At 57.1% G+C, this 10,577-nt stretch overlaps 1 protein-coding gene across 9 annotated transcripts in view; it reads left to right on the top strand.

Moving 5' to 3' along the window:
* Nucleotides 1-1,021: 1,021 nt before the first annotated feature.
* PRRC2C (proline rich coiled-coil 2C) overlaps nucleotides 1,022-10,577 on the top strand; it is a 49,734-nt gene continuing 40,178 nt past the window's right edge. For 5 of the 9 annotated variants that reach the window (XM_055119936.1, XM_055119934.1, XM_055119938.1 and 2 more), the window contains exon 1: nucleotides 1,023-1,192. The gene's annotated coding sequence lies outside the window, so the exon portion shown is untranslated. Of the gene's footprint in view, nucleotides 1,193-10,577 lie in introns of all 9 variants that reach the window. The other 4 variants (XM_055119939.1, XM_055119935.1, XM_055119933.1 and 1 more) reach the window with 2 other exon arrangements.

Here is a 10,577-nt window from a genome sequence, read left to right as displayed (position 1 = left end):
ACCTCGTCATCCCTCGGAGAAACGAATCAATCAGGAACTGTCTAGACGAAGAACCCCGCTTGCACTGAATCTTGGTTCAATGAGGCCCCTGCTGAGAATCTCCTGGGTTTCTTGAGTGGGTTTAGCATCATAGAAAATGCACCATTATTGCAAGTTTGCTTCTTCAGCTACTGGGAACGCCACAAGCTGGTTTCCTGCTGGGATTTGTGTGGATCAGTGCGCACCTCTGCCTGCTGGAGGTGGTCTACGCAGTCCAAGAAAAAGGCTTTCTGGGGGCTTGTAGATATAGCACACTAGGTAGGGCGCTTGCCTTGCACGCAGCCGACCTGGGTTCCATCTCCTGCACCTAATATGTTCCCCCCAGCCCACCAGGAGTGATCTCTGAATGCAGAGCCAGGAATCAGCCCAGAGCACCGCTGGGTGTGGCAAAAAAATAAAATAAGTAAATAAAATAAAATTCTGGGTCTAAGGCACTCTAGAGCGGAATCACAGCCGATCCTCTAAAACATCACTTCCTTGTCCCCTTGATGATGACCAACATCGTTCCCCCTGGCAGGGAGCCTATATAAGCCCGTTATTTTATTATTATTTGGGAGGGGGGGTGAAGAGGGAGGCGGCCAGACCTGGCGATGCTCAGGGCTGACTCCTGGCTCTGCACTCAGGAATCACTCCTGGAGATGCTTCAGGTTAGGGATGCTGGAAAAACTCGGGTCGGACCCTCCCCGCTGGACCATTTCTTCCGGCCGCCTCCAGCTTCCCCGCATCCCCTTCTCAGCATCCCTTGAATCGGGCCGCGCGGGGCTGCTCCGGAGGAGCGGGCCCCCGAGCGGCAGGAACCGCCTCCGTCCAGCAGGGGCCGCCAGCGCCCGCCGCCGCCGCGGCCGCGCCCCGTGCCGCCTCCTCCCCGGCGGCGCGGCGGGCGGCGCGGGCGACGCTCTGGGCCGCGCGGCGCCGCTCTAGGCCGCGCCGTGCGGGCGTGCGTCGTGACGTCGCACGTCGCGGCTGGCCGGCCGCCATCTTGCCTCTTTCTCCTCCCAGCTCGCTCCCGCACGGCCGCCGCCGGCGCGCTCGGGCCGTTTGTGGGCTCGGCGCCACGTCGCGACCCCCGCCCGGCCGCCCCCCCCCGCGCCCCCGGGAGCCGAGAGACCCCCCACGGCCCGCCGAGTGCCGCCCGGGAGACGCGCCCCGGCCGGTAAGGGGACGGCCAGGGCGGGGGGCCCCGACCCGGCGCCGCCGCGTGCACGGGGGTCGCGCCCGTGCTAGGCTCGGGGGCCTCGGGGTGGGGGGGGCGCCTCCTCCTCTTCCTCCTCTTCCTCCTTCTCCTCTTCCTCCCGCTCCTCCTGGGGCGCGGCGCTGCCCCATGTGCCCGGCCCGCAGCTCGGCTGCTGCAGGGGGCGTTTATTTCGGGGGTCCTGGCGAGGGTCCCCGCGTTTCCCGCCTGGGGGGGGTCCCACTTGCAGGGGGACGCGCTCCCGGCTGCCCCTTTCCTCGCCCTCCCGGGCGGCCACGGCTCGGCCTGGCCTGCCCTGCCGGCCGCGGGCCCTCACGCGGCGGGCTGCTTGCAGGCGGGCTGCGGGTGGGTCGACCACCCCCCCCACCGTGTTCCTCTTCCTGCCCCCCCCCCCGCTTTCCCTCCGTGCACCCCCCTCCTGTCCGCTGCACTGGCCCGAGGGCGGAGGCGGGTTCCGGCCTTCCCCGCAGGCCGCAGCCCCCTCCCCCCTCCCCCTTATTCCCACCCCTCATCCCTCCTTTATTTTGGATGCACTGATTTATATTTTGCATGCAGCCCCCCCTCCCACTTCGGAGGTGGCATTTGTGTTCCTGGGAAGGGGGGGATCGTCCAGGCCCCCCTTCCACCTCCTGAGCTTTGCAAACTTGCAGCGGGCCTCGGGGATGGAGCCTGGACTGGGGTCTCTCGGGTCAGGGATGGGCCACCGTGGGGTGCCCGGAGTAGGGGGTGGGACTGGGACTGGGCCCGGGCTGGGCCCGGGCTGGGCCGCCGCGCCGCCGCGCGCGGCCCCGTTTGACCTTCCGCCACCGCCCGCGGAGGCCCTGGGGGAGCCCCCGCCGCGAAGGCTGGGGGGGCGGTGGAGCTGCGCCCACCCCGTTGCACCGAGGGGCCGGGGGCTGGGGGTCTGAGCGAGTCATTGCAGTCATTGGAGCAAGGTCACGGCGCGTTGGGGGCCGCTGCAGCCCCCAGGCGCCCGGCATCCCGCGTTTCCGGCCGCGCTGCAACATTGTTGCCAGTCCCGAGTGTAGCGAGGGAGGGAGGGGCCGGGGCGGCGGGTCCCGAGGTCTCTGTTTTCTGTCGCACGGGCCGGGGCGCGAGAAGCAGCAGGTGCCGCAGAGAAATGTTTGGGCCGGGGTTAGGGTGGCCCTGGGCTGGCTCCTGCCCGTGGTTTTTGTCCCTTCGTCCGCAAAATGGAAATACTGGCGGGAGGGGAGGGGAGCCAGCCCAAAGTTACCTGCGTGGGTTTTATTTCCCCCCCCCCAGGGGGAGGAAGCCCCCAAACGTTGCCTTTTGTTTCTTAAGCGATTCCATGCGCGCTGTGGTAGTGGGACTCCCTGGCGCAGGGGCGAGGCGTTGACTGTAGGGGGACAAGCTGGGCCTGGGAGATGTGGGGCCCCCGGGTCCTCCCGCGCCTGGACTTCCCTGGCGAGGCCGTGCCGTTGCCTGAGCGTGAACTGCAGGGGCACACCCCTCGCTCGGGTTCCGCTCCAGAGTCTGACGAAGTTCTGACTAACGTGCTCTGGGCTCGGCGAGTCGCGCCCTGTGAGTGGGTGACAGCAGCGGCTCCTCCCGGGGCTGCGAACTGTTGCTCCCGCGGCTTTCGGGGCTTTCTCAGGGATGCTCTGGCCTCACGGTCCCTGCCCTGAGGTGGCCAGTGTCCCACAGGGAGGGCGACTACCTGCTGTCCGGGTTTCCAGTGGTTTCCAGAAAGGCCCCCCCCCCCCCCCCCCCCCCGAAGGCAGCAGAGCGCCTGGGTTTCTGGTCATTCTTCTGCTCCAGGCGGGCAGGATGCCGTCATGTTTGGACCTGTGTGCGCGTGTGTTTGCCTGCAAATCTGATAAACAGGCTGTTCAGTTCAACAGTTGTCAGGTCGCCTTTACCCGGAATTTGAGCAGTCTGGGCCAGGGTGGCTGTTAGTCCCCCACACGGAAGAGAGTGGCCCGGCCAGCAGTTCACAGGGTTCAGGAGGCATTGTTGATTATCATTAGGTTTGGGTTTGGGGGCCATCCCCAGCTGGGTTCGGGACTCCCCTGGCAGTGCTCAGGGGACTATTTGGGTGGCAGGGATGGAATGCATGCAAGGCAGATGCCATACCCGCTGTCTTGTTGCTCCGGCTCTTATTTATAATTTATTATCCAATGATTTTTTTTTTATTTACGCTGCAGTGTTCCCGTATGTGGTGTTCAGTGGGGCGATTTCCTCATCACCTGGTGTAATGACTGGTGTTGACCTAGAATGTGTCATATACGTTCAGTGAATGAGATTTGAAAACTTGATAAACTAGACAAATAACGTCCAACTGGCGAGTAGCTTCAAGCCGTAAAAGGCTACTTAAATCCCCCTGCCTGTAACCACTGAAGTGATATGTGTTCCGTTAGTGTATATACTATTAGTAAGACTTTTTGGGTACCAGATTTCCCTTCCTAACTTTCTGGTATAAAGGACTTTTACCCTGTTGTGACCCCGTGAATCAGGGGAGTGTGGCTTTTGGTTTCTATTACTGAGGCGTCCGTCATAAGCATTGATATTAAAAGTGATCTTGTTTTGAATTCATGCCAAAAGATAGCAGTGAAGGTACTCACCAAGGTAAGGAAATTTCGGGCCGGAAGCCTCGATGTGGAAATGTTTATAGGTGGTGCCCATGTGAGGGAAGGGAGGGCGTGATGCCAGGAAAGCCATAAAAAATCACTAAAATTATTAATATTCATTGAGCATTTTGTGTGCCTGCTACTGAGCTAAGAACATTTTGTGGATTATTTTATCCCCATTAAATAGAAAAAAGGCAAAACCTGAGATTTAAAAAGATTTTTTAAGTAGTTCAAAGTTATTTAGCTGGTAAGTGGAAGTTGAATTAGTGTAAAGAGTTCTGTTCTTTATGGAAGTTGTTCACAATTTTTGCTTTGACTTCAGGCCGTCTCCGTATTACTTAACTAAGCTTAACCTCATTTTCCCCAGGATCAAGCGTGGGGCCTCATACACGCCGCCTGCTTCTCCGCCTGAGCCGTGTCCCTGGCCCGTCACTGTTTCACAGATGTTTACCGTCTCTGCATTCTACAGATGCTTACCGCAGATAATTATGTATTGTCTACTAAATAGAAACAATATGAAACGCACAGTACCGGAATGCAAAAGGAGATGCCTAAATCCAAACTTAATACAATTAAATCTTAAAAACACTGGATGGTTTTTCAGTGGAATTTGCATTTTGGCCTGCACTTTAAGGAAATACCTTTAAAGCTAGGTTTAAATTTTGTAGCTCTAATTTGAAAAAAGGAGCAGAGAGTGGAATCTTAATTTGATTTTTGCTTTTAGTTGTGCTGGAGATCCAGTCTCGTGTCACCTGTACTAAGTATTAACTGGACCCCCGTCACTTTCCCGGCCCAGGGTTTTTTTGTTTTGTTTTGTTTTTCCAAGCAGGAAAAGGATGTTCTGGAAATGAGGCCTTTGAAAGGCCTGGGGAGGTGGGTTACCCTGCAGTACACGTATCAGATGGCTGTATTTGGGGTCTGATCTGTGGGTCGGTGGTGTGGTGACGTGTCCTCTGGCTGCCCTGTAGAGGGACAAGATCGCCCACTGCCCTGGAGCCAGAGGCTGGCTGGCGGGAGGCCGAGACGGGTCGGGCTGAAGGTGTGCTGAGGGACAGAAACCATTTGTATGAGAAGCTTGGAAACACGGGAAGCTGCAGGTAGGAGCAGCCACATCTGAGGAGTGAGGTTGTGCGGAGCTGAGGGGTCGCTGAGGGCCAGTCTGCCTATTCCACAGACGCCTGCTGGCCCAAACGCTCTGCTCTTCTCTGCTCAGATGAATTTGAGGGACACACCCAGCGATGCCCAGGGGTTACCCCGGCTCTGCACTCAGGAATCGCTCCCGGCGACTCGGGAACCTATGGGATCCCAGGGATCGAACCTGGGTTGGCGGCATGCAAGGCAAACGCTCTATCCACTGTCCTGTCGGTCCGGCCCCTTGGATGAATTTTAAAATGTTCCTGCCACTGAGTGTGCCAGCCACAGTTTAAGGGCTTTATGCTCATGTTGCTAATGAAGCCTTACAGTAGAGGTAAAGGTCCCCGGAGGAAGGACTGAATATCCCAACTACATGTGATGACTTGTTGCCATTGGTGCTCTGATAGATTTCACAAGCATCCTTAACTGTAGAGCGGCAATTCAGAGGGCCTAGACAGGGATTCCTGCAGACCAAGTGAAAACACTGAGTTGTCCCCGAAGTGCGCTGGCAGGCTCTCGGGGCTGGTGGCAGACAGCTCTGTGCTGTCGTTGGTGCAGGAGCGCCTGGGGTGGCTGTTTCTGTGCCGATTGTCTCGGCTTCCTTCTGCTCCAGAAACTTAAGGCAGGGTTCGGCTTCCAGGCGCAGCCGGAGCCGTGCTGCCATTCTGATTAGGATGCTAACAGCTTTATTTATATTACACTTTGTTTCTAAAATGACAATTTTCGCTGTTTCTGCCGTAGTGCTTTTTGTAGGGAGGCACTCAGCATATGGCGGTATTCTTGGCTTCACCATCCCGGGGCGGCTCTGCTCCTAGAAACCCTTGCCGCCACTCTGACTGCAGAATGCACCGGGTGTCACACCTGGAGGGCGGGTGTGTGAGTGGGGCACACACCTGGGGTGAGGCCTTGAACCCAGGGCTCCCACCCTTCCAGCCAGCTGCTTCAACTTCGTGTTTCGTTGTGGGGTCGTTCCTGGCCTTGAGGGCCCCGCTGCGGCACTAGGCATGAAGCTAGGGCCTGCTGCTTGCAGGGCAAGTGACTGACTGTCACTTCCTTAGCACTTTCTTTCTCCTCCCTGCTTTGATCCCTTCCCCGAGGCAAACCATCATTCCAAACATCCCTAGGGCTCGAACCCTGTGCCTGCATGCGGGGTCTGGTCCTGTAGGTAAGGGAGTGGAGTGGTTCTTCCTTTGCCTCACCACGCGCTCACAAAGGCCCTAGCAAAGGTGGTTGGTGTTTGTGATATTAGGGCTCTATAAGAGCTCAGGCGTGGCGCTGCCTTCCCTTCCTCCTCCTGCCCCAGGACTCGGCTTTCTTTGCTGGGAGTTTCCGTGTCTGAAGTGGGGTTGGGCACAGCCGCAGTTAACTTCTCACACCTGCTAACAGAACTGCAGATCTCTCCTTGTGACCATTGGTGAGACGGGAGAAGGCTGAGGAGTTGGTTGTAAGTAGCTTGCATCGACCCTGTGGATAGACTGAAGAGTTCAAGTATCTTTTGGGGGCTGGAGCGATAGCACAGCGGGGAGGGTGTTTGCCTTGCACGCGGCCGACCTGGGTTTGATTCCCAGCATCCCATAGGGTCCCCTGAGCACTGCCAGGAGTGATTCCTGAGTGCAGAGCTAGGAGCAAGCCCTGTGCATCACCAGGTGTGACCCAAAAAGCAACAGACAAACATCTTTTAGGCCAAGCACGGTGGGTTGTGCTCTTGCCCTGGACCCCATGTGAGCCGAAGCCCCAAGCACTGCTTAGTGTAGCCAAAACTTTTTTTTTTTTAAGTTTTCTGTGTTCATTTGGGATTGTTTTCTGATATTTGTACTAAGCCCAGAATGACGCGCCCCCATGTTCTCAGCAGTGTCATACCCAATACCGTGTATGTTAGTTGCATTTTCAGGACCTTTGCGTTGGATTAAAGTATCACGTTTGCCAAGTAACTGTCAAGACCATTGTTTTGGAAGCGGGCGGTTCCAAAAGCCGGTGGCCAGCCTGGTTTTTAAAGCTCCACATTGCACCCCCAAAAGAAGCTCTTGGTGGCAGTGAGACCCAGAGTCATTCTGATGCTGGAGCACCGCGGGGGGCTCGGGGTCTCCTGTTGTGAACAGGCTGAGTGTTGGGGGCTCGTGAGATTCATGCCCCCACCCGAGCACAGAGCGGCTTCTTCCCGTTGTGCTGCTTTGGGTCATACCCTGCGTGCTAGGGGCCCGGCGCCCGGGACCCGGCCTGGGCCGGGGGTGGGGAGGAGCACTGCTGGGCAGGGCTGCTGGTTCACCCTGTGAGGGCCCTTGGCTGCCTTTGTGGCCCCGTCACCCTTCCTGGTCTCCGGCCTTTCATTCGCGTTGTGTATTGCTTGTCACAGGTCACGTGAGATAGGGGAACTGAGTCTCGCCCTGGTGTGTCCTGACGCGTTGACTGGTTCCCTGCCTCTGTCTGAGTGTTGGGCAGGAAAGTGCTGCCTTCAGAAGCGTTTCTGTGACCTGAAGGAGAGCTTGATGGCTGCATCTTGTTAGCCCTTGGTGTGGTCGGTCCCCTTGCCAGTGCAGAGAAGGAAGAGGTGAGGGGGCTGGGGGACAGGTCAGGACCCTGTCACTGCACGTGCCAGGCGGAGCCCCTGAGCATCACCAGATGTGGCCAAAAAAACACCAGAAGAAGCAGCTAGTAAGTCAGGCTGCAGGGAGCCTCCCGGGGCGCTGGGTGCTGAACCCCTGAGCTTTGTTCTTGGGCCCTGGAAGCGGGGGGTGGTGCTGCAGAGATGGCTCCGAGAACTGCAACACAGACTCCATGCCAGCTCGGTTCCTGGCACCCACCGCCCTCCTGAGCACCAAGCACTGCCCCGCGAGGCTCGGATCCGGGAACCGCAGCCGCTGGCTGCCTTCGGCGGGGATGGCGCCTGCTGGGTTCTCTGGTTTTATCTGTTGAGGAGTCTGGGTGGTAGCTTTCCCGGAAACACCCTTTCTCCAGTCTCTGCGTGTGTGTTTGGAATCACCAGGCCCCCATTTTCCCTCAAGTTGCTAGCGCTAAAGTTTTGCTGCTTCTGTTGCTTTTCACTTGGATAGTTTCCGCCTCCTTTGGTAACTGTTACCTGTTGCTCTGACTGATGGAAAGCGCATCCTCCTGAAGGCCAGCTTAGGGCACTGCATGTTGCCATGAAGTGTTTCCCTGTCTTTGCTTTGGGTGTCCCACTGACTCAGGGCTGGTTTGTGTTCCTTTTCCAGCGGATTCTCCTACATCTCAAGGTTTGCCTAGTGGCTGACTTTGTAGCCTCACTAATCTTGAGCTGTCTTCTTGTCACCCTGAGGGACAAAAGCATTATTTGTTGATCCCTTGCTTATCCCATTCTTCCTTCTCTGCATCAATTCTTCCCGGGCCTGCTTGTCTCCACCTCTCAGCCCTGCCGCTTGTCTGCCTGCCATTCTCGGCCCCTTGAGCCAAGGAACAAATGCCCGCCCAATACCCCCTCCCCCGCCCCCAGGCGGCCCGCAGTGTCAGCTGGTTGAGACTTAGCTCTGTTCCGACTTGTCTTTGCTGGTGATAGCATCAGATCCCACAGGCTGCTCACGTCCCGAGACTCCCTCCTCCCCCGCTCCCTGCACATGCGGGTCAGAAGTGTTTCCTCACTGCACCTGAGCGCAGAGTTGGCCTCCCTCCTGCCCTGTAGAGGCACGTAGCACAGGAGCGGCGCCCTCCAGGAACCCTGGGACCCAGCAGGTCCTTCCCCTGCCGTTTGGGGCTGGGGTGGAGCCCCTGGCACTAGCTCCTGGTCCTGAAGCTCCCCCAGTCTAGAGACACAGGTGCGTGTGGAACTTGGAGTCCTTTGGGGGGGGGGCGGGGGGGCATGCTGAGGTTAGCCCCCCAGCAATCTTTTTTTTTTTTTCTTCCTCTTTGGGTCACACCTGGCGGTGCTCAGGGGACCATATGGGATGCCGGGGATCAAACCTGGGTTGGCCACGTGCAAGACAAACGCCCTACCCGCTGTGCTATCGCTCCAGCCCCCCCTGCCCCCTCCCCCAATCTTGGATGGGCAGAATGCTCCTTTTTGTTCGTCTTTTCTGTCGGAACTGCGAGTGGGGCTCAGTTTCCTCCCCTGGGTGGGTTCTGACAAGAGTCTGTCCACTCCTGTGTCTCTTGCTCCGTTTCCAAGGTTCACTGGTGTGGCGCAGTTCCGAGGTGCTACTAGTAGGGCTGCCTGCCCTTGGGGCTTGGTGTTCTGAGAGGTGGTTTCTAGTTTTGTGGCATCTGGAACGTTCTGGCCTTTTCCCCGCTCGCCCATCCTCTTTGCGAGGCTTGTGGAGACCCTGTTTGTCCCCGTCTTGGGGCTTGCCCGGGCTCTGGTTTAGTTCAGTCCGTGCGTGTCCCCACGAACTGCTCGGGGCTGCTCGCATGGGGTGGGGGCTGTGGCCAGGGCTTGTTCTCCCACCCCAGCCCCTGTCCCGGCGTCTCCCCCTCCCGGGACTCGTATGGGTGGGTTTGGGTGAAGGATGGGGGTGATGTGTCAGAGAAGCAGGACCCTGTTGCAGGAGGGGGAGGGCTGGGGTCTCCTAACTGTCAAGGGCGCGGTGTCCTGGGCCACGGGTCCTGCATGCCGATTGCTACGTATGTCCGTATGTCCGTGTGTGCGGAGGTTCCTCCCGGGCGGTGTGCAGCTGCGAGCGCCTCTGCCTGCCGTCTCACGGGCCTGGCTCTGCCCCTTCACGAGCGGCACTCCACCCTCAAGGAAAAGGTTTGCTGGGAGCCATAAGCAAAAATAATGATTTTATAGTTGTAGACATTTTTGCTTTGATCTTATGTAGAATCTGAATTTTGTGGATTTTTGGGTCAGTTGCCTTTTGTTTGGTTGGTTTTTGCTTTTTGGGTCCCACCCAGCGTTGCACAGGGGTCACTCCTGGCTCGGCACTCAGGAATTATTCCTGGCGGTGCTCCGGGGACCCTATGGGATGCAGGGAATCGAACCCAGGTCGGCTGCATGCAGGGCAAACAAACACCCTCCCCGCTATGCTATTGCTGCAGCCCCATCAGTTGCTTGTTTTAAGGTTTTTCTTTTTTTTTAATTATAATTTATAGGGAAATGGTGATTTTTTTTTAATGGAAAAATTCAGGTTCGTTTTACGATTCTTGAAGTGCTAATGTGTGTGTGACAACTAGATATGAATTAGATATTTTCTCACCGTGTACTGTTGCATGATGTATTGCTTTCTTTGTGTTGGCACAAGGACAAGCTGAATTCCTCCCTTACTGTGAATTTTTGTTTATTATGGAATGACAAAGTGTATTTGCTTGCTGCTGTTCTCTAGTGGACTATTCGTTGTAGCATTAAACTTTGTGGTTTTCTCACATAGTTCTCATGAGTTTGGTTGTGGTTTTTGTTTGTTTGTTTTTTGCTTTTTGGCTTACACCTGGTGATGCTCAGGGCTTACTCCTGGCGGTGCTGGGGGACCCTATGGGATGCTGGGGATCGAACCCTGGTCGGCCGCGTGTAAGGCCAACACCCTCCCCGATGTGCTATCTCTCTGGCCCGTTTATCCTTAAAGAGAGTTCACATTGGGTCAAATGCTGAGATTCCGTTTCTCCGTTGGCCTCTTGAGTCAAGTCGTCATTTTTGCTGTGTGCTGGGCAGATCATTTGCTGGGCTT

The sequence above is a fragment of the Sorex araneus genome, chromosome X, assembly GCF_027595985.1.
Source record: "Sorex araneus isolate mSorAra2 chromosome X, mSorAra2.pri, whole genome shotgun sequence".
NCBI classification, from domain to species: Eukaryota; Metazoa; Chordata; class Mammalia; order Eulipotyphla; family Soricidae; genus Sorex; species Sorex araneus.
Note: the sequence above shows the minus strand (reverse complement) of the source record. Positions and strands in the feature narration are given on the sequence as shown.